Below are 27,243 nucleotides of genomic sequence, written 5' to 3'. Positions count from 1 at the left end.
TCTTAGACAGAACCAATGGGTGTTCAGAGATAAATTCCAGGTATCGCAGGACTGCAAAACTTAGAGGCCCATAGTGGCCGGTGCACTGTATACCTGTGGGATGGGTGCACTGTGTACCTGTGGGATGGGAGCACATCACAGGCGTAGGTTTCATTCCAGCTTTGGGGGAGATGCACTGCTGGACCACCTGTTCTCATATAGTCAAATGGCAAGTCTCACAAGCACACCAGCTAGTCTAGCGAGTAACTCATATGAAGAATTTGGGGGTGACAATGTCTCCCGGCCTCCCCCCAAAACCCATGCGTACGGTGTGCATTACACTGGACTTTGAACAATATTGAGCTGGAAGCAACAGCACAGGAGAAAGGAGGTTTGCGGTTTGCATCACAGTTCTGGAAGAAGACGTCGTCTTAGTGAAACCGGTAAAAAAACGTGAGTCCAGCAGCAGTTCTGTAGGGCTTCCCTGCAGCATTATCTAACAGAGGGATGAAATGGAGGGATGAAGCCCAGCCGCGTTTCTCCTCTGCGGCCTTCCCCTCCGTTTCTCAACGCTGTCTTTCCTGAATTCCGCAAAGATCTTTAGATTCAACGGATTCTCTTTTCCGTTAGGATTCTCCCCTCTGCAACTTTTCAGTTTGAACTGGCACATCCAGTCCACTCAGTCGCGCAGACTTCTGTTACATCTCCTTCTTTTCCTTAACTTTAGTTTTGTTTTGTATACGGTTGTTCTTTCTCTCTCTCTCTCTCTCTCTCTTTCTTCTCAGTGAAAGGTGTGGCTTAATCGGCTTGTCGGGATCAGTTTCACTGGAATCCTCCAAATGAGCTGCCCTCTCTCCGGTCCTGATAGATTCTTTAAAAAAAATTTTTTTTTTACTCTCCTCTCTTCCTCTTCCCCCTTCTCACTGAAGGTCAACAGATGGCGTTTTAATTCTCCCTTCTCCTTCAGTGAGAGTCGAGAGGCTCCACCAGCCCCGACTCTCTCCCCCCTTGGTCTGCACCAGAAATTGATGATTTAAACATTTAATAGATTATGAGGCTGCTTGGGGTGCGGAGATGGAGGGAGGGGGAGCTCACTGAAATGCTAGAGTAATTTGTTTCTTGGCTCTGAGTGCTTGGTGAAAATGATGGATCTCCAAGTGGGATCTGTTCTCTTTGTTTAGGCATTATCTTTATCAACAGTTTCCTTTTTTTTTTTTTTCTCTGACGCTGAGGGTTATCTCAGGTAAAACAATCATAAAATACTTATCAGCACATTTGGTTAACTTGTGCTTCTGCAAGCCACTTTTCTCCGGAAAAGTACGTCCCAATAAATGTTTCATAGGGGAAGCGAATTGACTGGTATGTATATTTTATGAGGCGTGACTTGTGGCAAGTTATGGAATAAAGGAAAATGGTTGAATTGATGTAGAATACATAATTTGTTACGGTCAGAAAATGGCTACGAAAGTGAATGGACAGCCATGCTTCAAAATAAGCACCTAGTGATTGCGGGGTTGATATTTAAATACTTTGGTTATATTTGAAAACTAATATTTAAAAATATTAGTGGTGAGCCACAAAACATTCGACCTCATTTAGCTTGTGTAAGGGATATCATGGGCAAGGCTTGGGGCTGTGAACGTTGTCCTAGATGTGCTACTCTGTCCTGTGTGCTGTGTCTGATTTTTACTGAACTGCAAAATAATCATCAGGAAATGGTCTGTCTGATCGTCTCACCGCTAAATCCCTCTGATCACAGCTGTCATTACCGTCCGGTCATCGAATGATGAGTCATCATTGTCCAAAGGCCAAGTTGCTATGATTCACCCAATGAGTACAAGCCAGAATCACGGCCGGCGGGTTGCCCCAATCCCCCCCAACCCCCCCCCCCCCCCCTCCGGTCGACCGCACTGGGTGACTGCCAACCCTAGTGACGCCCAAGTTGCCCACCTATTATTTCTACCAGCCCACCCTAATATAGCAGGCTAAAACCGGCCCTGGCCAGAATCGAGAGGGACTGAAATCTAGCTTGAGCTTTGACATAAACTAAGTTAACCCTAATGTGGCCCAGGTTTTACCGGGATATAGCCTGGCTACGTCCTAGTCGGCTAGAAAACTTTACTTTTTATTTTCAACGAAAAGTATCCGGGTTTTTCACCTGAAGGCCTAGATGGCGTTTCGCCTACTTTTTTTCCCCAACACGAAAAAAATGTCCAATCGCAAAACACCGCTGTCCGGTTCTCCAGCCACCGCTTTTCCCCGGCATAGGTACGAAACCCGCAGCGGCTGAACCCTGCGCTGGTACAGCCCGCCAGGTGCTGGTACAGCTCGCCAGGTGCGACAGGGGGAGTTATTTTCCAGGTGAAGAGATGGCGAGTGCGTCTCCTGCGACGGTTCCCGTGGCGACGAGCCTCCAGCTCATCGATTTTCGTGCCGACCCCGAGGTGCTGCGCTCACACACAGCGGGGGGCCCGTCGGACGGGGCCCCCACGCGCTCGCTCGCCCAATCTCCTCTCCTCCTCCTGTTTTTTTTCTGCGGCCTGTCAGATTCCCCCCGTGCCTCACGAGGTTCGTTCCCCGCCTTCGTTCGAAGGAACGGAGGACAGCAGTGTGGCTTTGAGAGAGAGACAGAGAGAGAGGGAGAGAGGGAGGCTCTCTCTGTTTTGAGTGAACACACCTGCAGCGATTACAGACCTGCTGTTTTTCAGTTTTTGTTTTTTGTTGTTGTTGTTGTTGCTTTTTGTCTCACTGCATGTGTAGGCCGTGCCTTTCCCCCCATGTTATTTTGTAAGAGCCTGTTTCATCAACTTTACGCACGCACATGCACACAAATAGATACACACGCATATGCAAATAAGCGCACACATTCGCGTACACACACACACACACACACACTCACTCACACGCGCACACACACACACGCACACACGCATACACACACGCGCGCACACACACTCACTCACACGTGCACACACACATGCACACACACAAACACACACACACACAGCCCCATACAATCACACCATCACCAACTCAGAGGCAAAGACGATCCCGATAGCCCAGAAGCCGTAGACGCGAGAGACGAGGACGGAACCGCGCTCGTGAATAATATAAAAACCGCTACAGCAGCTAACGCTCCGGCGGAAGGCCGATTGAAAATTCTGCTCAAAAAGAGGTCGAAACGAAAGGCGGACAGGAACCCACTGGCAGTTACTCTCCGCGCTTCAAACGAGGACGGGAACCTGGGCGGGAACGCAGGGGGGCGGGAGGGTGGGGTGGGGGGAGGTCGGGTGTCTGGAGCCAAACCGGTGATGTTGACGATGCAGAATCAATGCGACAGTCCCCCGCCTCCCAGAGCAGGGTTGACTGTTTTGTTTGTTTGCTCCCGTGTGAACTGGCAGGCAGCTAAGGCTATAGGGGGAGGCAGGGATGGGGGGAATTGGGGGGGGGGGGCTCCCACTGCATTGTTCTCTCATAACTTCAAAAGCACGGCGGTCGAGGAAAAAGGTGCTCGCCATTAAAATTTTAACGGCTCCACTTAGCGCGCAGCGATAATTCTTCTGGTTTTTTAAAGTTCCGCCAATCAAACTGAGTGTTTTTTTTTTACCCAGTCGAATCCAAGGCCGTCCGCACTGACTTTAAAACTGAGGCTTCCTGAATGAGTGCGGGGGGCTACGCCTTATTAGCGACGCGCCGGGTCGACCCGAGCGGATCTCAGCGCTATGCCACGCGGGGCGAAGCGTCATTATTTCACGTGTTATCGAGAAGCATTGTAACCGCACTGATTACTGAGATTTCTGGAGCTACGCTCTCCCGTATCCCGTCTGACTATGAATTGAGCAAATCGCCAAAACGCTCAGGACATCTATTCTGTACGTTACGAACACGCATACTGCAGATTAAATGCAATCATTTGTAGTTCTTTATAGTTTGATAGTCATCGTGTGAGGCTGTCTGCTGTTTGACTCCGACATTTATGTGTGCAGTATGGCGGCCATTTTTGGTGTTTTTTTTCGCGGAATATGCTGGGACTACAAAGGTTCTTCTTGAACAGAGGACCATCAACAGCAAATTTCACATTAATTCAGCCCTGGGAGGAGAGTTTTGCTTCTCTTCTCATTACGCCTAATGCATCCAGCCCGTTAATGTAATGTACCCTGTCCATCTCGTCCATTCAGCTCAATGGCTGTGACAGATTTTTTTTTTTTTTCCCCCACCCCCTTAAGGTGATACTCTTTAATAGCGGTTTCACCGCATTACATTTTGATACCGCCACCGCGCGCTCTTCGAATCGGAGTTTGAACGGTCGTCTTGAATTGCACTTTACGTTCCACGGCTCAGAGGATGTTGACCTTTTTACGATAATACGATCTGTCTGACGGCAGGAGAGAAAAGGCTGGGGATTTGATAACAAACACGGAACAGATTTTCTGATTGCGCAGCGTCGTTTTCACTCTGCAGCAGTTATGGCAGTAAGTCTAAGCAGTGATCATCAGGAAAAAAAAATAAAGAGCAGTAACTTATTTCCCCTCCAGAATTCACTTCTGTCATAGTGCTGGTATTTAGTCTTTTTTTTTTTTTTTTTTTTTTTTTTTTCCGCCATCGCAATTCATCTCAGAGCCACCCTACTGCTGCTGCTGGGCTGGAAACGACTGCGGCGGCTGCTTGCTGCAGAGTTGCCATGGAAACCAGATTCCCTCTTTTACAAGGTCACTGTAAAAGTTGAGGAAGTTCCACAATTGTGGCCTGGCCTTTCAAATACCTAGTCAGCAAAGGTGTGTGTGTGTGTGTGTGTGTGTGGGTGTGTGTGGGGGTGGGTGTGTGCGTGCACAAATGTAGCGCTAGTGTGTTCGCATCTTTGTGGGTGTGTGTGCGTGCGTGTGTGTGCATGTGGGTGTGATTGTGTGTGCACAAATGAATTAATTTTCTCATCATTTAAAAATGAGTAGCAAAGTTACGCAAATATTTAGGTGTCAATGCAAGTTCTATGATGGAGTCCATTTGCGTAACTTTCCTAGTCTCGATTTTTAAATGATGATGATCCACTCGCAAGCAAAATTCAACTCATTGCGAGTGACTTTTCAAAGCGCTATATATGCTGTGAGTTTCGGTTCTTCTCAAATCCTTTATTTCCTGTTTTACTCCCCAGAGTACTACGAATCGTTGTTCTAACAACCGCAGAGCCCGGATGCGGTGGCCATTTCTTAAACCTCATTTTGATGAGCAGTCTCATCTTCGGCCTCTCGGGAAATTTACCGAGGGTGTGTTTGCGACTGGCTGCTTTCACCGGTGCCCGCGTTCGGCGATGTGCTCCACGCAAAATTGAGTTTACAAACAAAGCGTATCCCGTTTCGACGGCTGTCATGTTTGGTCTCACGTTGACACTCCTCTCGTGCAAACCCCAGTACGTTCCGATTTGTGATTCCGAATTCTCCTGGAATGCTTGTGAGTGAGAAACGCAATACAGACAGGCTCAATAAGGAAGTACGAAGGTTACTATGGTTACCACAGTTGATGCGGTTACATTTCTCTTGTTTATTAGATGTTCCCCATGACGTCTATTCCAACGATGAGAACCGAGTATTCAGCCTCTCCTCCAGGGCCCACAACTGTCGTCTACCACTTGTCGTTTTCACATTTTTGACAGTTATGACAGCTTACGTTTTGAGGAGCCTACTCATGCAAAACAGCATACAGGGTAACAAAACCGTAGCCCACGAAAAAACTCACACGCAAGTTGTAACCAGAACGATAAACAAATGCATGACTGTTGGGTTCATTTCTCGGTGTCTGGTCACTCCCGTACCAGTTGGATCGTAGCCTACCATACGGTGGCGCATTTCTGTTGAAATCGTGCCTAGACCGATGTCGACAAAGCAGGTTCGGACCTGGTCTTCGTGTTCAGAATTCCGGGAGGTTGTGCTTTTATTTGTGTGCGTGTTTTTAAAAAAAATGATTTTACCAGGGAAGGTCCATTGAGAACGTGCTTCTGTTTTTCAAGGACGCCCTGGGAGAAATGGCCAGAGAGAACAAGTTGCAAGTGGGGAGAGAGAGACCGAGAGAAAGAGAGAACAAAAAAAAAAGAGGTAAAGTCCCTGGAGCAGTTTTCAGGTTAAGAGCCTGGCTCAAGGGCCAGCGGTGGAGTTCTTTCACACTTGATAAAACCGTGACAAGAAAGTAAACAAACTTGGTTTCGGAACAAACTCTACAGTTTGAAAACACATAGAGTACCTAAAAAAAAACAAAAAACAAATCTGCAGTGGAGGATGAACTCCTGAAGAGGCTGAACGTAGACAAGGTGCTTGCTCTCAGTTTATCGAGAGGTTACTGTTCACCAAAACACATCCTTAGCAGCTGCACAAGAGTATTTTGGTAGTTTATGGCCAGGAAAGTTCTAAAGTGGTGTTTTGTTTTTTTGATCCACATGTGATTGGAAATGAGCTTCTCTTTTTTTAAGCTTCATCCAATCCTAGATCTGCTGATTGCTGGGTTTATGTGGATCATTAAAGAGATACAGGGGGAAAAAAAGATAAGCGCATGAACACACTTTTTAAATTAGTTTGGGAAATTCATTTCAGCAAGCACGGAAAAGTGAAGGATTCAGAGGATTCATTTCTTCTCAGAATGAGGCGTCATGAACCCTATAATGGGCGGTGGCTCTATTGGTTTAGCAATGACTTCCTGGTTTGAATGAATTGTGATATTTTTGCTCTGGGGAGCAAAAACATTTTGATTTGGTTCATACAAATGAGTGATCTGCACGGTACATGGTGGCTTTGTCTGTTATGGAGGTTCTGAGGCTCTTTCTCTCGCATCCCCACGTAAATAAACCATTTTATGTCCTTTGATATTTTTTCATGCTTGTCTGCCATCTTCTAGAGCAGCACAGCTGTGCTGGAAAAGTGCTTTCAAGTAAAACACATATTGTTAAATATGCTAAACGCTGGCAAACCATAAATCTTGTCATTTTAGCCTCGTGGGATTTGAACTTCTACTTCTTAATTTATCTCTCAACTATAAACAGTATGCACCAATGCATGATGGGAACCTCACTGCAAAGAGTGTTTCTCTGACTGAAGAATTCCTAGCGGGGCTGGGAAGGAGATCATCAATGTAATTTGTTGTTATATCTGCACTGTGTAACAGGCATAATTAAAACAAAAACAAAAAAAAAACATTCTGTAATGATATATGAGTAGGTGTTAATGAGCAGGTAAGATGGACCGGCTAAACTCTTCCCCATAACGTCATTCTCAAATATTTGAATATTTTGTGCATGTTTACCTCAGACTACTCGTTCCATTACATTTATTTGGCCGATGCTTTTATCCAAAGCGACGTACAATAAGTGCATACCAAAGGTCACTGGAACAACTGCAAGCACAGGTCCGATAAGGTACAATACTCATTTTGTACAGTTGTTCATAGCCATGAACACATGATGTCCAGCGCTGAGAGATATAATTGGAATGATCGGAAAGAAAAGGGACCTCACTACTGCCAATGTGCTGCAGATACTCTCATCTCATTGGACCATTCAAAGCACCATGTTTTTCAGGCATCTAAAGTATCATTTTATACACATCCATGTCCATAAGTGATATCCACGAATAATAATAACAAATTGACTAGAGTCCTGAATTAATGTGTTAAGGGATTACAGTACGATAAAAATGTATTTTTGTGTTACGCTATAATATCCCATCATGCACCTGGGAAAACAGTTTTACAGCGGCCTTCCGCGGACTAAAGTGGGTTTATGGGAGATGATTCATCCGGAAAATGGAGCTGCGAAATGTGGCTTTGGCTGGCGAGCCTAATTACGACGGTCTGCATTCTGCCGCGGCTCGCTCCGACGCCCGCCTCGCCTCCTCGCGTAAGGACGGATCTCGAGGCTCGGAGCAAATAGTAAATATGAACGAGAGCGGCGCGTACAGTAAACACACCTCCAGAACACTTCCGAAGCCGCCGAGTACGACCTTCCCCGGGTGCTCTGTGTACGTTTTCCACCGCGAGTGCGCGTTAATTCTGTAGATCAAAAAAAAAACGCTCAGCTTTCTTCCTCTGTCGGACTAAAAAAGCCTTCTGGGAAAAAAAAAAAGATAGGGCGCTGGACCAGGTAACAGTTGGGAACTGTGCCATGTTATTCCAGGAAGGAAGGCCTTGTGGATCTTTGTTGTGAGCTCTCCCTCGCCCCCCCCCCCCCCCCCCCCCCCCCCCCCAGCCTCATCAAAGTTTGGCGGGAAGGCTGTTTAGAAGCCGTTAATTGCGGTTGCCTGACTGAATACGGATCAGGGCTAATTTCGTTTGAGCCGCAGACAGGGACGTGCATCATCGCTGCCCCCCAACACCCCGCCCCCCCCCCCCCCAACCCCCCAACCCCCCACCCCCCCGGAGTTCCCGGGTCCCTGTTACTTCCTCAGGGCCGAGCGAGCGAGCGTCACCGCAGCGCAGACAGGCAGAACGGCGGGAAAATGAGGCGACTCATTTAGGCGCCATGGCGACGGCGGCGAGCGAAGCCTAGCCTAGGTCTATTACCTCCCCGGCACTCCCACGGGCCTCAATTAACAGACCCTAAATTTCTCCTCATTTTCTCCCTGTTTTTCCCTTTCTCTCTCTCTCTTTCTTTCTTTTTTATTTATTTTTTTCGAAGGCGCATACAATAGTAATTTGCACCTCCTCTGGATGAAATTGAGCGAATTGCCCATTAGTTCATTTTGCGTGGCGAAAGGCAACCGAGCCCGTTGCGCAACTAGACGGCCCGGCTGACGCTTTCATTAGGAATCTTTGTTAATTACCACCCAGCCTCTGGCTTCGGGGTGAACGGCAGGCACGGAGTCGACGGCAGGCTGGGTAACTGCCCAAAATGGGAGACTGGCGACGGGCGACATCTGCAAGCCGGGCCTCTGCTTTTGAAGGGAGTCAGCGAGCGAGATGGGTCTAGGACACGCGACTCGTCCAGAATGTGGCCCTTCGTCATTAGGTTATTGACAGTATTGACAGGAGGGGCACTCTGGGTGGTGCCCCTCATTCGTCTTAGTTAGCGCTATGGTTTCTGCTCCCACAGGGGGGCGCTGCAGAGCTGTTTGTCCGCACGTCGCCGACGCCGCTCCGCTCGGGGGACAGAGGGAACGCGCCCCGTCGGTCGCCGTGGCGCCCGAGGGAACCCTGAGCCACTGCTCACTCCGCCCGTTCCTTCTTTCAGCTTCCGGAAAACTGGGACAGGCTGCTAAACAACTGAAGACCTCAGCAAAAAAAAACAGAGAAAATAAATTAAAAAAGAAAATAAATCTTTCTGTGAACCCAAGGGGTTGGCTTGACTAGATTTTTATTTATTTTTTTGGTGGGAGTGTGGTTGGGGTCACAAGGACTGGTTAGGTTGTTTTTTTTTTGTTTTTTTGCCTTCTCTGGACTTAGCATGTTTTTTCTGGGTGGGACACAAATTATGGTTTCCTATATGTGTCTTTGTACATGTGATCTTGACCTGCTTCACATGGCTCTCTGGCTTTGCATCTCCCTTGTGTTGTTGTTTCCATCTGTGAGTGGGTTGAAGAAGTTTTACGGATTTTCTCAAGACTGTCGTTTCTCTTTGGTCCTCCTAGCCTCCCACATTCAAGCTCAATGAAGGTGTGTGTTTCCCTAAAATTTGCCCCAAAATCAGCAACCAAATTTTACACCCAGCCAGGTTAGCATTGCATCAACACATAATGCGTAGCATGCCCATATGCATGCAGCACATGTATGTACTGTATGTAGGTGTACCATCAAATGCTGAGAGATTCAGGAATTGCTATAATCTATCTTGCAGCCTTTTACAGGAAATCCATGCCTTGCTAACAGCATTCTGAGTAAGATACAGATACACAAACATACGCACACAACTGTAAATGCACACAATCGCATGTTCATACACAGAAATGGTAAATGTGTAGACACACACACACACACATTCTCACACACAAACGCGCGTGCGCACACACGCACACACCGTTACTGTCTGTGAAGATGATGTGTTGAACAGTGGTACACACTCACTTTTACTGCTCACCCAGAATCTGCTGTGAAGGCAATACACCTGACACACACAGTTACAATCATAAGATTCCCTGGGGAGAAAAAAATAAAAATAAATAAAACAGGGCATTTTGTAACACCTGTATATAAAGATGTGCGCATGCACACACACTCACACTCAAACACCTCCTCTTACTAGACCAGACGCATAATTCTGGACCTTATAATGACTTAAATCTTCCATTAGAAAAGCTGAGATAATAACAACCAGAAAAACTGGTGCACAGTTGACTTAAGCAGCCTCTCCTCTTTAACCTTATAAAAGATAATGAGGTGTGTGCGAAAGTTATTTTTGCTCTCTCTCTCTCTCTCTCTCTCTCTAATGAACTGAAGTGTCCCCGCTCTGAGAATCCGTTTTGAGTGTACAGTACAAACGTACATCCTCACTTGTGTTGAGTCGCACAGGATTCGCGCCTCGCCCAGTCTGAGTGAGACACTGCGAGAGTTTACATTTTGCTGCGGCCAACGTCACAATTCTTTTAGCGAATGATAAGGTACCGGTTAATGAGGCACTAGAATACGACGCTTCAGGCTCAGGGTTCAGATGAGGAACGGTGCGCTTGTAGAACTGTGTGCTCGCGGTAATAGCACTTGATATCAGGTGACATCCATTACTTTTTTTTTACAGTTTATCTGGTCCTCACTATGTACTCATTATTGGCGCATTATTTCTAACCATGCTGATCTGCCCTAATTATCTGTGTGCCTCTCAGCTTCTGAGCGGCTGCAGGCTTGGACAGAAAAGAACGGGGATAGCGCCTATTTCACAAACCCCTTTCGCCCTTTATAATAAATTCACCTTGCCAGTGGTATGGTTTTTAAAGCCCTATATTTACCGGAGGAACTGCACAGGCAGGCAACATCCGTTTCTTAGAGGGCGCGCGGACATAGCAGGCTACTAATTTATTTATCCGAACTAACGGTTCCCCGATGGCCAGGGTTGAACACCTGGCACAGGAGCCGCTAAAGAGTGGCGCATGAATATTTCAGCAATCGGGGACATCTCCAAACTCCCCAGTTTCTTGTACCGCAGAGTGCTCTCTCTCTATCTATCTCTCTCTCTCTCTCTCTCTCTCTCACCTGTATCTATATTTTCCCTTTCCCCTTTTGCTCTCCGTAGTCTTTAAAGACAGTGTGATATTGTTAATTTATTTTTTGGCAGGCCTTTGTTTTGCCCTGTTTACACGCGTTGTGCGTGCGCATGCTGAAGTTTGTGGAGGGGGGGAGTTGTGCAGGGAGAGAGCACGAGGCGCCAGTAAGCGTCACAGCGAGCGAGGCTCACCTCCGCTGACGCACCGCGGCTTTCGGTATTCGCATCCAACCTAATGAATCACTGCTGCTGTTGGGAATTTATGATTTAATTGTCGACGTGCTTTCGAAGGCACAGCGTTCCTCCAGATCCGTCTCCCTGGGACAGCTGCCATTCGTGCAAGCTGGGAGGTGAGGAAATGGGATGATTAAGGAGTGGGTTAGTTGATGTTTGAAATAACAAAATGAATCCCGCTTGTCTCCCTTTGCCCTGGTTCACAAACTGAATGATCGTGATGTGTTGGACACAAACTCGGAAATACACATATTCGTAATGGCGTGCACAAGAGACGAAGTACTCTGGATTAGCACTGTTGTTTGGTAATGCCATTGTGAGGAGGTAGTCGGTGGGGACAGGTGTTTTGGAGATTGGTGTGGGAAATTAAAAGAATGAGATTAGATTAGATTGACTGCAAATGGGATCAGAACTCGCAAAAAAAAAAAAAAAAAAAAAAAAAAAAAAAAAAAATATATATATATATATAAAGCCCACCTTCCTTTTCGTACGGTGAAACTAGGTTTGCAGTTGAATAGCGATCGTGATGCTGCTCTCGTGAAGCGGAAATCCCTTCATATGTTCTATGCCATGCATCATGTGTAAAATAATTAGGTCTGGGTCCATCTTGAAATTTGACCACAATTGGATTTTAAAAAGCCAGTATAAAAAACCATTACCTTTCTTCGAGCTTTTGGACCGCAGTAAAGCTGACCTTTTTTACACCCGATTCTAGTTTATAAAATTCAAAGCAGAAACAGAAGGCATCCACACATTTTCCGCCATCTGTCAGTATAAACTTCAGTCCTGACACAACTATGAAATCAGGAGCTCACATGGGAATGTAAATACATTTGAGGGAATATATAGTTCAAATAAACCGCATTATATTAACCGGTATTTATTTATTTATTTCCCAGGAAGGGGGAGCATCGGGGAATCGGCAAATCAATATTTTCTCGGCCTACGTTGCTGAGAGAATATTCCCCTTCTATTAAAAAGAAATATTGCCTTTGGAGGTCAATGCATGGGAGTGATTTTTCTCCCCGGCGTTACGTCGGGGCGGGAGATACTCCCACCTGTTTTGTTTCTATCAAAGAAATTGCTCTGCAGATGGAGCGCCGTACCCGTCCATCACTTTCAGTTCGCTTTGATTTGACACCGGCGCCACTTGCTTCCGTGCGGGCGAATCGAAATGGGATTTTTTTTTCTGATACACCTGCGGGGAGGAGAGGGCAGTGCAGAGCCGTTACTGGGGCTTGATTCCCTTCCACTTTTATTTATTTATTTATTTATTTATACGTATGTACTTCTTTATTTATTTATTTATTTATTCGTAATAAAATCAGACTGTGCTTCCTGCGCCCCGGCGTATTGATCGCCACGGCTTTGATAAATGACCCGGTTTCTCCAATGTGCTGACTGATACACTATAGCCACTCTCGGAGCTCAATCTCCAGGCCGGAAAAGGAATGGCTCCAGCGCCGGAGTTTAACTTTGATTAACTAATACCTCCTGCACACTGCCGAGCGCCAGCCGCGCGGCGCTGAGATATGACCCGGAGCAGGCACTTTACGGGGCCGCCCTGTCCATAAATTCCACCGGCCGCGTGCGCCTCGCATCGCGCCTGCGCCGCCGTAAAAAACTCCGGGCGCCTCGGGTTCGTATGATACCTTTTCGCCGTCGGCGTTACGCGAGAAAACAAATGCTTTTCTGTTCTTGTTTTTTTATTTTATTTTTTATTTGTGTAGTTATTTGTTTGTTTTTATTTTCGTGCTTTCGCATTTGCCACACTACATTTGCAGCTGCAAGCAAGCAAGCGCGTTTTGCAAGCCCCAGCTTGTTTTCAGGTGGTGCTCTTGCTGTGCGAATAGTGTTAGTGAAATCACCGGAGAGCTGGACGCTATGGAAGCGCACATTTTCGCAGTCGTATTCGTCCTGGGAATTTCAGTGTACCTGACGCACGATCGCAATGGAAGCAAAGCTAAGCGACCTCGAGTCAAGGGCCTGTGGAATCTTGCCTTTACTCAAGCGGTAATGACTGTGTCCACACCTCTTCTCTTGTTTCTTATACTCCCACAGTTACTCTTTTGCAGGCTTTTTGGGAATTAGTGTTTTTTTTGTTCCACACATCTGGAGTCCTCAGGTCTGGAAGCATGCAAAAAAACACTTTGAGAACATTTTGATTGCAGAAATAAATGGGAAATCACTGCCTCTTGTTTCCTCGCTTTGACGAGTAGCGAACGAAAGATAATTTCCAAATTTTCCTTTTTTGCAGAACACTAGCAGATCTGTGCTCTTGTGCATTTGTGAAACCCCCCCTAATGCTAAATTCAGTCTGATTTTGTTTTGTGAAGTGCCCTTAATAATCACCATAGCCCTACTTAGTCCCTTTATCAGAGTCGCACGTGGCTGATTGTTCCCTAAGAGAACTCCTGCAGGTCAGGACCTGCTCTGTGTCCTTTGCAGGGATGTGAGCGATGCCTACCCAGACAGGAAGTCAAGTCCCAGACAGGAAGCCATGGTCTGCAGGGACTGGCGATGGCGGAGCGACTGCTTGATGTGGGAGCTGGTTTCGAGTGACCGTGGACCCTGTTCCTGGGACCCTGCCACCCCTCTCCCTCCCTCAAATCCTGCTGCCTTCCACACGTCCGCGGGACAGCACCGCCCACTCTCTCCGGAGGCCAATTACAGCGCAGTAAGGTAATGAGATGCGGAATGCCGTCAACAAACTCTCCATGCAAGCAGGCCCCAGCCCTACCTCTGGGTGTGTGGGATCCACAGACAGCCAGCCACTGCCGCTAATTGGTTTTTAATTAGCTTTAGAGGCAGTAGCACCCCCCCCCCCGGCCACGCAAGCATTGAGGGCCATTTAGAGCTGTGCTAGGAACTGGTGGGTTGGGGGTGGGGGTGGGGGTGGGGGTGGGGTAGTGGGGCTGTCACTACTCAAATTTCTCATCTCTTCCTAATTCTGTTTTTCACCATCTCTTTATCACCGTGACTGTTTGTCTGTCTCTCTCTCTCTCTCTCTCTCAGCCGGCAGCGCCTCTGCCACATCCCTTCTTTTCTTTCTCCTTGCTCTGTGGATTTTCACTCTGTTTTAATGATGCTCCTGCAGCCAGCTTATTTCTTTCTTTATTTTATTTTATTTTATTTTTTTTTTGGTGTTTTGACTCTGACACGGCCGGCGAAATCACACTAAAGCTTCATTATATGGGAGCCCGGCTCCACACCGCATCCTGGCACGTCTGTATTTTCCGTGACAGCTCATTATGGTTTCTGTGGTCAGGCAATGATAGCGGCGGCGGCGCGGAGTGTCACTGTTTGTGTAGAGGCGTTCGCAGCCTGGCTAACGGTGACCCTGAGCGCCCCGGCCCGGATGCCTGCTGCCTGCTCGCACAACACGGAACATGGCTGCTTTCAGACCGCGCTGGGACTCAATAATGCAGGATAAGGCTCTCAAACAAACCGGCCCATTTCGAGTGCCAAATTCTACAAAAATATTCAATTTCACCGTCTGCGATCTTTCTCTTTTTTTTATAAGCGCGCATTTACTTCACGGTAATATATCTGCTCTCTACAGTAACTGGCTACCGTGCTCTGTTTATTGGCAGGGATCACCTGGTCCAGTTATGGCCCTGAGTTGTAGACTGTAGGACTAGTGGCTACGGGAGTACAACAGTGCGGCAATAAAAATGTGTAATTTCAGCTACCTATCAAACGGACCTGCACAGTGGATATGGAAATGCAGCATAAAGAGACGCCAAGCGCAGTGCAGTAGTATTTTGAAAAGCATTATGCTTTCAGCTGCATTGCTATTCAGCATCTTTACCTGGTACGTTGGGTAAAGTGTCTAATATATATAATATATATTTTTTTTTAGTATTTGTCCACTCTGACAGCGACATGAAACGTTGTTTTCTCAAACTTGGCTGCTGTGATTTGGGTAAAGCGTAAGCCTTTCTTTCCCCTTTCATATTCTTTGCCATAAACAGAATTTTCTTTTGTCAATTTGTACGGAAACTATTTTTGTTTTTGACACAGCAGTGCAGTAAATTGTACAATGAAGGTCTAGTGAAGCAGGTTTCAGTGCAGATGTGCGTCCAGCTGTCTGTATAAATCACAATATGCAGTCTGGCACCTTCAAATGTTACACACAAATGCACGCATACCTGCAGACACACACATACACACACACACACAGAAACACTATATTACCACCTGTCCTGTTCTCTTCCTGTTTATTTCACTGCAGCCAGTGGGCCAGTTACAGAACCTACTTGTTCTCTCATCATTAAAGACAATCACACAAATGTAAAAAAATGCACAAAGCACAAATTTGAAAAATGCATTTAAAATGTTCACAATTAGGTGTAAATCTGCGGAGAAGTATAATTCCTCATCGGCTCAGATGTGAGAAGGAACCGAGCATATGTTACTGCTGCAGTAAATGACAGCAACGGACTGAAAAGATACCAAGTTACAGCCAAACTCTCACCAGATGTTTCACAAAAACCAAATCAGATCGGTTCCAAAACAGAGCTATCCATGTTTTTTGTTCATATAACTTGGCCCTGTGTTTCTTCATCTTGCTACCTCTACCCTCAATAGCTTTTTCAAATTTTGAGTCGTGTCAAAGAGTAAAATCTATAAATTCAGGTGTTTAAAAAAAAAAAAAATAATAATAATTATAGTACTTTCATATTCTGCCCTAGAAAGTAATGAAACATTTTGGATAAGATAACACCGCAAAACCAGCATACCTTAGTGAGATTATTATTAATAAACCGCTGGGTGCCAAGGGTGTTTGGTCTGACTTTTATTATGTTTAATCTTCCTGCCAATTTGGGGGAAAAGATGCCAATTAAATCAGGGGAATGCCAGCTGTGCAAGTGGTGGCACTGTAGCAGATTAAAATTTCCCACTTTGAAATCCTATAACTCTTGACCCATTTCACGTACAGCCGTGAACGTAAGGTGCAGCGTTAGCTAAGCTACTCTGAAAGCGTAGTTGTGCAAACTACCAGATACTTCGCACTGAAAGTAGTTAAACCTCAGCAAAGCTACCCTAAAGAGAAATGTACTGTAGCTTGTGAAACTACAGTTAATAAAAAAAATGTAGTTCAAGCTACTTTGTAAAAAAAATAAATAATAATAATAATAATTAGCAAACAATTATCATCAACATGTTCCACAGGCATGATGTGCATGTGAGCAATGCCTTCTTTTTGTACACAGGGAGAACCACTATACAGCTCAGTGGGGAGAACCAGCAGTGTTTGGCAATTGAGGGGGAGAGAGAGGAGGTGGTTTTTGGTCAAAGGGGTTTGGAAAAACATATTTTAGGTAGTTGGTAGTTCCTGTTGCTAATTGCACCTCAAAATGGCAAAAAAAGTAATTAACTACTACAACCACTGCACACATTTTTATGTACTTGAACTACCAGCACACTGCTGCAAAATGTAATTAAGCTACTAGTTTAACTACGTGTAGTTAAACTACTCCCTAACACTCATACCTCATACCTCTCTCCTCACAAAGAACAAATTGGGCTCACTGATCCATGAAGTGTGCCATCTCAAATTTTATACAATTTTGAATAAAAACAAAAACAAAAAAAACTCAATCTATCCTCCTGCTAGTTGATTTGACCAAATGACAGCAAGCCTTCTATAGCACCATGCATAGATGGCTGTGTATAAATGTTACATAATATATCAGCCTTACCATTTCTCCCTTCGGTGTAGTTTAACTCACTGCAAATTTGCGAATGGACTTCGCTGAGAAACTGGTGAGTAGTTAGTTTATTTAGATGCATTACAATAATGTTGGCAGACTTACAGTTGGAGGCGGTGACACGGAAGCTAGAGCGTTATCCGTTGGCGCGTCAGTAAACAAAGTCCCCAATAAAACGGGGATGAGAAAAATGGGTTCCCAGAGGGCTGTTATATAACGGTTTCCCTCACCAATTACTGTACCTTGACTTAATTAGTTAGGCAGCTGTATACACCGAGGCCTGTTTACTTGTAGATTAGACCTCAGCAAAATGTCACACTGGGACGCGTTCGCTGTCTTCGGCTGTCATTCACGAGATCGCGCAGAAATAGAGTTTAAAAATGTCAGCATCTTGAAATTTATTGGACTCATTAAGTAAGGAGCATATGTGGCCCACCCCTGCGATGAAAGAGAAATGGTGTGAGTCCGAACCGCTGAATTCCGTACAGAGCAGCAACAAACGTTGCAGCGCTTTCCGTGTCTGTCCTCCATAGCCTCAGTTTGGAGTGCAGTATGAGAAATAACATTTGGGAGGATGTGGCGTCTCTTTTAAGAAGTGGCCACACCAAGTGCAACCCGTGGCTTACTGTCGCGAGCTTCACACTCACGCGGGCAAAAAAAAAAACATCCCTCTTTTCAAACGAAAAGGTGTTGCTGTGGCTCCACAGCGGGAACGCAGCGAGCCTGTGTGGTAGCAGGCTGAAAAACATCTTCTGAAATATCCATGGTGACGCTCTGTTGTAGACGCTCTGCCACACACACTTGGAGTGTATTCAATAGGTGAGCGTTTGGAGTTCCTGTGTAAGTCGAGCAGCTCGGGGTTCGATTAGTTTTCCTAGTTCTCCCTTTGGAGTGAGGTGCCAGAAGAGAGGGTTCGTTTTTAGGGTCGGTTTGAAGTCGTGATGCTACGATGGATTACAGTACTACGTAAATAAATAATCGTTATTGTTTCTCAAAAGACTAGATCAGTGTATTTTGACGCTTATTTTCTGTTTCTGGTTTCAGTTGATGTCGAGAGCACACAAGCAGAGCTAGAGCTAGGATTCTGTTGGGCCTAAACAAGAGTGAACCAGGAGGGAGCCAATCGCAGACTGGGGGGGGGTGGGGGGTTGGGGGTCGGGGCATTGGGTTAACTTGTTGCGGACTGGGGAATTGGCGTACGCATGAACAACAGCATTGAAAAAGCTATTCACACCCTGAGAATACCGCACAATTACATTACATTACAGGCATTTGGCAGACGCTCTTGTCCAGAGCGACGTACAACAAAGTGTATCACCATAACCAGGAACAAGTATGACGAAAACCCCAGAGAGAAGTACCGGTCCAAGTGCAGGGAACAACCGCATAGTTCAACTTGGACCCTGTAGGTTAAACTGATTAACGCTAACACAAACAAGAACGGCAACAACGCAGACTATGGAAAAAAATACAAGCAGTAGTTTAAGACAGGTGCATTAACTAAGTCACCTACGAAACAGCTACCAAGTTACAACAGACAATTAAAATGTCTTTAAGAAAAAAATAATAATGCATTTTAACCTGTTTTAATTGTGTGGCCCACGGATGGCTGTGGCCCCAGAGGACCGCGTGGAGCGTTGACGCCGGCGGCCGGCTCTGCACGCGACTAAATCTCCCGCCACTGCGCCGTTTCCCGCTCTTTTTTTGGGTACGCTGTTAATTGGCCTCGTCTCCCGGCGCCCTGTTATCCCCTAGGTCAGCGAACCTGATAGACTGATTTGCCAATAAGTCATCGATCGCAAAAAAAGAGCCGGGATGATCCTGGAGAACCCTGACTGCACTCCGAGGCTCTCATTCGCTGATGGGTCGAAGCTCAGATGGCCCTTTCGAACCCCGGCTGACCTACGGCGAGGAACGACGGCAACACAAGGGCCAACGACCTTTCAACCCCTTTACCGGGAGAGCGGCTGAAGAGGACGCGCGGGGGTTAGCGTCCTACCCCATCCTTGGGTTACGCGTCACAGGAAGCCATTACGCCTGCAAAAAGCTTCCATCACATTAGGGCTCAAATTAAGAAATTAGCGAGCGCAAATGATCTAGGGAAGCCGTATCAATTTCCACCGAGCGGGGTCCGGTGGGAATTCATCTCCGCCTCCCGAAAATAAATCTGCGCTAGGCGCCGTGGCGTTAAGCCCACGCCGGCGGTTTCGGAGGCCGAAGACGGCCCACAATCCCTAGCAGGGCCTGGTGAAGGCGTGCCAGCAGTACCGCTGAATGACTTCCTCTCTCTCTCTCTCTCTCTGACGTGGGGGTCAGGTTGACTGGGGAAAAGATGGGCTTGAGGGTGCGGTGGGCTGGTGGGGTGGGGAGGGGGGTGGGGGGGGGGGATGTCAGAGCAAATTTATCCCTGGCGCTTAATGGAGCCCCTGGACACCAGAAATAAATTGGCTTGAACCCCCCACATTACAGGCATGACATCCCCGTATCGCACCGGGGCAAGTCTGTCGCCATGACCGGAATGAAATCCCTCCTCCCTGACGGTGGAGAGAGTGAGCGGTGGGGGGGAGGGGGGGCGTCGGTGCGGTAATGGGGATTCACAACATTATGTCCTTCAGTATAAATCAATTAAGGTGGCCCCTTTCGCGAGCGACCCCAGCCCTTTGGAGTTTTAGCGTACGATTCGCAGCTACGTTGTCTCCCCTGCTTAACAGTCTGTGAAGAATTTTAACAGGGGGACGGTAAAGTTGCGTCTGTTTTTTTCTCTCTCAGGACTCTCTGGCTTGTTCACGCTGTTGGCTGTTGGGATCTCCCGTGGACCCTCTACAAGGCGGATTCAAAAACTACGATAACTGGCTGGGTCGATTTTTTGGGAAATTGAATCTCTCCGTCTGCCTCTGTGCCCTGATTAAGGTCATTGGTCTGTGGTCTTCTGGTAAGTCCAGCTCAGTTTTCTACCCAGAGAAAGTCCTTTCCACTCTAATGTTGGCTGGGTGGCTATGACGTCATGTTATTGCAGCATTCGTGCGACTGGATTTGATTGCTCACAGAGAGAAGGGGTTTGCTAATGGGTCTGCGGACTGGCCATTGCACTCTCCTAAACGGGGGTGAAAATAGAATAGACTGGAACATGTCCTAAATACACAATTATGAAGCACCCCCCGCCCCCCCACACATGCACGCACACACACACACACACACACTCACAAAATGCACGCAAACCAACAAACACACTTTCTAAATGCCTCGTGAGTCAACACTCTCTTCAGAGGACAGAATCTAATCAAAAATAAGGGTGAAGAAAGGATTAAGAAGGATAAAGATGTATTCAGAAGGGCTGCCAGTGTTGCTAAGTGAATAAATTCATTAGTTTTGAGTTGGAGTGCTGCAAGTCTGCAATAAGGCAGATTTTTAAATTTATTTTTATTTTTTAAATACAGAGAGAGAATTTCGAACAGACCTGGGAATGACTCTACCCCCGATGTGCGTATGTGCCATTAATGAATACATGTGTAAAAAAAAGCAAAGCTCTTCTGACTGTAACACACAAATTGTATGGTTTAGCTTATCTGCACAGCACACGCACACATTCTCAGTCAAGTCAACATAACAGGAGTCAGCACTAACGTTACATTACAGGCATTTAGCAGACACTCTTATCCAGAGCGACTTACACAACTTTTTATTTTTATTTATTTTTTGTACATTGCATCCATTTATACAGCTGACTATATACTGAAGCAATGCACGTTACGTACCTTCCTCAAGGGGAATTAAACCTGCAACCTACTGTTTTTTATCATATATATCATACTAATTGTTACTCTCTCACATTGATGGACTTTTATGTATTATGCTGTTTTACGTAGTGTATTTGCTGTTTTGTGGTTGTCATTTGTATACCTGCCCAGGGACAAACAGATGTAAATTAGCTGCTAGCTAACTCAATTGGTGCAATTACTTTTTAATTGTGCACTGTCCCTGTAAAAATAAACAATAAAATAATAAATAAATAATAATAACCTTTAGGTTGCAAGACCAGCTCCTTGCCCATTATATTATACTGCTACTCCAAATCAAGCACGGTTTTAATCAATATAGTGATTTGTGGGAATATCCAGTGGCCGTGATGTCACTTCTGTGTATCCTTGTTGGGTTGTTATTCAACGTATATTCTTTATGAGGAAGTGAGCCTCACAGTGGCCTCTGAGGAGAGAGCGATATGCCAGGGGGAGGATGACTGGCTATCCCACGGTGCATGCGCACCATAGACCGTAGAAGAATATGGACAAAGTCACTATGACGCCGCCCATTGACTCTCAATGGGCTTAGTGAAGAGAGCTTTGAAGCTTGGGAAGTGTAGTTCATGGCCGCCGCCGTATTGTACAAATTGGAGCCATTGGACTGTGCAGTAGGGATTTTGAAGTTGGTCGTACACTAAGTGCTTGAGATACAGTGACTCGGTAGTAATGCAAACTGTGCCTGATTCGTGCACAAAATATTACCGGCTTGTCCAAATAGCACAACAGCTTAACAAATCGGCATATGGGGAAGCTAATTAGACAAAGAAAAAACACCTACTCCGACTACTTTTTCTTGTGGAAGAAAATTATTGACTTTGTGTTTTGACCATATTGTTGCCATTGACTTACATTAAAACGGGTGGCTGAAATGCCTATACTGGAGCCAACCACAGTGGCGCTAGTGAGCAGTGTCTCTCAACAAGACGAGGAAGTGAGCTTCAAAAACACAGCCCGGTTTTGGCCACTTGGTGTGCACTCTCACTCACTCACACACATTAGGTTTGAACTGATGGAGATATCACTTTCTGACAGTTCAAACGTGGCTCTAGATCTTTCCCTCCTTGAGCAGTATGAACGCTTTGATAAGCGGCTTCAAATTTATTATTTTTTTAAGAGGTGTGATGTATGAGTATTCTGTAGATAAGTGAGTCTGTCCGAGGGCAGGTGGCACCTGGAGCGACTGAGCTTCGAGCATCTTAAAATTCAACGGCAGAGAACGTTTTGATGTGAAAATCAGCTCGCGCTCGTCTGTGAAATGAGCCGCCCTTTTTGGAATTCCAGGCAAAATCGGTCCATTGAGAAACCCGGGAATCCCAGATACTGAGGACTGAGGGTTCCGGAAAAGCGGAATAACACGCTCTCAGAAAACGGGGGGAAAAAAAACGTATTAAAAAGTGCCTGAAAAGGTACAAACGCTTTTCACCGTGGTGGTACCTAAAATTGTACCACTAGCCAGAAATACATAATTCATTCGCACCTATTTTTACCTTTGAAAGATATAAGTAGCAAAGTAGTTGCCAAATAGAACATTATTGCACTTTCAGGGTACATTTAGGGAAATCTGTTCTGTAAAGAACAAAAATGTACCTCCACTGTATCTTTACTTCTGAGAGAGCATCCATATACCAATATAGTAAATATCTGTCAGTAATTGGGGCGACATAGCTCAGGAGGTAAGACCAATTGTCTGGCAGTCGGAGGGTTGCTGGTTCAAACCCCGCCCTGGGCATGTAGAAGTGTCCTTGAGCAAGACACCTAACCCCTAACTGCTCTGGCGAATGAGAGGCATCAATTGTAAAGCGCTTTGGATAAAAGCGCTATATAAATGCAGTCCATTTACCATTTACCATTTAATTCATTATTATGCTATGGCTGCATTCTAACGTGATGCCAGAGAATGAACACGTACCCCGTGTTTAGGCTACTGATGATGTCATTCAGCTCTGCCGATAACTTCCGACGTTCCTCTTCAAAGAAGAGGACGTTGAGGAAATGGCTGGTCCAGGCCGACAGACAACGGAACAGAAAACATCTTCAGATCTAGGCCTACTTCTCGGCGTTTGGTGGGACGGCACAAAAACAGATATGTGTCTCGCGTGTCATAAAATTGGATTTCAGTCTCCTGAAATGACCATCGTGAACACTGCCTCGGTTCCCCCCTGCTGAGCGTTTAAATTTAGCCCATTGTTTCAAAGTCGGCATGGCAACCGCTGACAGGGCTTAATATAACAACTGCTTTTAATGGAAATTGCATTTGTTTTGCGCCCTTTCTCTTCCACGGGGTGTAATCAAGCATACAAAAATGCCATAAATCCAATTTCTACTTTACAGCGAGCAGCAGCGCGTTCATTCATGTTTTTTTTTTTTAAACTTTTTTTTTTTCCGGTGCATGAAACCTTCCAGGACTTGTTCCTGATTAGTTTAATTTACCCCCAGGGACGTGTTACAGAAGTCGTTTATTCTTACAAAGGGGGTTCTACCCCCCCCCCCCCCCCCCCCGTTGAACGGTAACCTGCTGTACCTCCGTGCAGTACGCGTTGTTTCTCAAAGAAGCCAGCACCAAGTCCCCGGCTGCTAAACTTCTGCTTAGTTTTCCAAATGGGGTTTTTTTTTTTTTTTTTTCTGCGAAGGAGAGGGAAATCATTGCCGGAATGGTTCTAAAATGAGAGAGGAGCGGCTCTGTGTCCGGTCTGCAGCGAATAATTAAAAACTGCTCTGTTCTGCAGGTGCTTTTACATCACAACTTTAAAATTTAGGACAAGAGCCTCTTGCTGAAACCCAGGAGTTGAATAAGACGTTTCCACCATTAGCCCCCCTGACCCTTCTGAGTAATGCGCCCGTACATCTGTTCGATGTGCAGTGCAACATATAATCATTTTACACGTGTGTATATATATTTTACAAGGCGTAAAATCAGCTGAGGCCAGCATATTTAAGGCTCCTCCCCATCGATCTCGTTCCGTTCCGCTACCGGCGCCTGTCTGCCCGGCCCATTCCCGTGGACGCTGGAATACCCATGAGCCTTTGGTCCGTCCTGGGGGAGTGGGCGGGGGGGGGGGGGGGGCTGCGGGGACGATGCCCGGATGCCCTCCGTGGCAGATATTGTTGTGTCCGGAACTCTTCGGGGCCAATTCATCATGCTTTCACCCACCCCCACCCCCCACCCCCCACCCCCCAAATTTCCCTCCCATTTCTCAGCACCCGTTCATAATGAGCGCGGTGAAGAGTATCTTACCAGGCCTAAATGGCTCACTTCCTGCCCCTGCTTATGCTTACACGTGTATATGCTTAACTTTTAAACGCAGGTCCTCCGGATAATTACCGATGACATTAAAATGATTTATTGCTTGTGTGGAGGATTGTATACACAGGAAACTGGGGCCTTTTGTTCCCCCTCGCCACATTAACAGGTATTGTGTATCTTTTATTTTTTTTTTACAAACACACGTGCTTGTTTCCCAATGGAAGTTCATGTAAATAAACTGTTTTTTCTTGCATGCTTCAGATACTGTGATAAACCATTTCTTCAGGGTTTGTGTTTTTTTTTGTTTGTTTTTTTTTTCTTCTCACATCGTCAGACCAGTAACGGAATCGAAGGTTGAAAATAACACCAACCCGGTGCGACCCGAATGTCCTCATGGGCGCTGGCCCCTCGACTTGCAGGTGCCATCTGAAGATGAAAGCAATTTGCTGCGGCAGGGACTTGTGCTGGGGATCTGAATGGGAGGCTCTCTGATGGATGCTTTCTTCCAGGGCACCCCTGGGTGTAGTAACGGCTACGTTTCGGGGTGTGAAAACCGTAGACGCCGGTTTTCCAGAGCGGGCTCGGCACACAGACGGCGTGAGGAACAGAGAGAGTAGCACGGGGGCTGCAGTGAGAGCCAAGAGGGGTCACTTTTTTTAATTTTTTTTAACGAAAAAAGACAGTGGACTGGTCCTGGCAACAAGAGCCAAAATGCAGCCTTGTGCTGGACGGAGCATTTAAGGGGTTCTTTGCCAACTCCGGGCATTCATTTATCTTCAAGGTGATGGTGGGGGAGGGGGGTGGTGGGCGGGGGTGGGGGGGTTGGTTGAGAGGGTTTTTTTCGGGTGTTTTTCTGCAGCCTTAAGGACGAGACGTCTGGATCCTTGAGCCTGGCCTCCTCTGAATGCAGGGCCCGGTTCTGTACGGCCTGTCGTGTCAGCGTGCTCTGTCCCAGACACTAATCATTTCTGTCTGGGACGAGGAGCACACCAAACACCTGAGATCTACTCTGCTTTTGTACTGCGAAAGGAGGAGAGATGGGGAGACAGAGTGTGTGTGTGTGTGTGCGCGTGTGTGTGCGTGGGTGTGTGTGTGGGTGTGTGCGTGTGCGTGTGTGTGTGAGGAAAAGAAAGGGGGAGAGATTGAGAGAGAGAGGGAGGGAGAGAGATGACTAGACATGGAGATAGAGACCGATGGAGAGGGAGAGAGAGATGGGGTGAGGGTGCTTGTGTGAGTGTGTGTGAGAGAGAGAGAGAGTGTGTGTGTGTTTGTGTGTGAGAGAGAGAGAGTGTGTGTGTGTGTGTGAGAGAGAGAGCGAGAGAGAGAAATACCTATGGCCACATAGGTAGTCCTTTTAGCATTTGGCTGAAAGTCAGCTGACCCCGTCAGAGGTAGCTCACTCCGATTGGCCGAAAAAAGGATGTTGCTGCCTTGCACCAGGAAACAGAAGATCTGTCAGCTCCCAAGTGTCATTGAAGAAAGGGTCTCATGGATTTATGTAAGGTAAAGATTTGACCACGCCTATAGCTCAGAAAATGGCGCATGACTGACAGCGGTGTTGCGGATAAGGCGGCGTTACAGATACGGTGGTGGCGGTGTTACGGATAATGAACTGCCTTGTAATAACTAACCTTTCTTTGTAACCTGAAGGTCACAGGTTCAATTCCTGGGTTTGGACACTGCCGTTGTACGCTTGTGCAAGGTACTTAACTGCTTTCGTGTATATCCAGCTGTATGAATTATTGTTATGTAAATGATATGTAAAAGAAAGAGTTGTGTGAGTCGCTCTGGTAAAAGCCTGCATCGTGAGACACAACAGCGTTACGGAAAAGGCATAATAGTGTCACAGAAAAGACACCTGCCCTCCGATCAGAAAGCCTGCGTTTCTGTATCACGTCTAGAAACAGAATCACTGGGAGAAGATAGGGACTTGGTTAGAATTTGGAGTTAGTTGGAATTGGTAAGTGGGGCCAGTCAGTGTCCTCCAAAATGAGAAAAAAGAGAGAATGACAGAGAAAGAGAGTAAGTTGAGCAAAGTGAAATTGAGAGAGACATTCTGTGGTTCAGAAAACCCTGTTTGCTGAGCTGCAGCCATTTATCTGCCCGAGTAAGAGGCTCTTAGCAGGGTGGCAGAACTATGAGCAGGGGTGAGCAGGGGCGAAGCCACTCTCTCCTCCCCCATGAGTGAGAGCGGACATTGCAGCTACGCCTCCAACCCCCCCCCCCCCCCCCTCGCCCGCCTGCCCTCTCTAAAATAGAGTAGTGAATGTGAGCAGAACATTGAGATGGATGTACTGTAGGTCACCTTTAACTTGACTCTGTTTGACTGATCTCAGGCCAGTTGTAGGAGCGATGGGCGGCAGTGTAGTATAATGGATAAGGAGTTGGTCTTGTAACCTGAAGGTCACAGGTTCGATTCCCAGGTAGGGAACTGCCGTTGTACCCTTGAGCAAGGTACTTAACCTGCATTGCTTCAGTGTATATATATCCAGCCGTATAAATGGATGCAATGTAGTATATCCAGCTGTATAAATGAAATCAGTGTAATCTGGATAAGAGCGTCTGCTAAGTGCCTGTAATGTAAAAAATAATGAAGCTCCTTGTTATTTCCTTCTGCCTCTCTGAGACCAGTGTGCTGTGTCTTTGTCCATAACTCCCCACTGAGGAACAAGTGTTTAACATTCCCCCAGCACTAACAAGCCTGCGCCGGCTTGCTTTTTTTTGGGGGGTGGGTGACCCCTATCTTTTATTCAGCCGCTGGTGCGGGCCGCAGCCGTCACGGTCCACTCAGAACTCGGTCCCGGCGCCCGGGTTTTCCCGGCAACGTGTCATCACGCTTCGCCCCGGACGCTGTTATTTGGGCCGGACCCCCCGCGGGGTCAGGCAAACAGGGAAACGGAGGTGCGCCGTGATTTAAGGAGCGCGACCCCAAAAACCCCGCGGAGAGCCGCGGCTCTAACGCCAGGGGAGCACCAGCGGGGGGGTTCTCAGGCAGCGGGAGAAACGCTTCTGCCCTGCCTCGGCTGTTCGGTTTGAGCGCCATGGCAACCGTTCTCTTTGACTGGGCTTCACCTGAACGGGCGCAAAAAAATTTCACGGGCGCTGTTT

At 46.7% G+C, this 27,243-nt stretch overlaps 1 protein-coding gene across 1 annotated transcript in view; it reads right to left on the bottom strand.

Annotated features, from left to right (window-relative positions):
- Positions 1 to 27,243, bottom strand: part of lrrn2 (leucine rich repeat neuronal 2) — a 53,653-nt gene that overhangs the window by 5,664 nt on the left and 20,746 nt on the right. The gene's annotated exons all lie outside the window — the stretch shown is intronic.

The sequence above is a fragment of the Anguilla anguilla genome, chromosome 13, assembly GCF_013347855.1.
Source record: "Anguilla anguilla isolate fAngAng1 chromosome 13, fAngAng1.pri, whole genome shotgun sequence".
In the NCBI taxonomy this organism is placed as follows: domain Eukaryota; kingdom Metazoa; phylum Chordata; class Actinopteri; order Anguilliformes; family Anguillidae; genus Anguilla; species Anguilla anguilla.
Note: the sequence above shows the minus strand (reverse complement) of the source record. Positions and strands in the feature narration are given on the sequence as shown.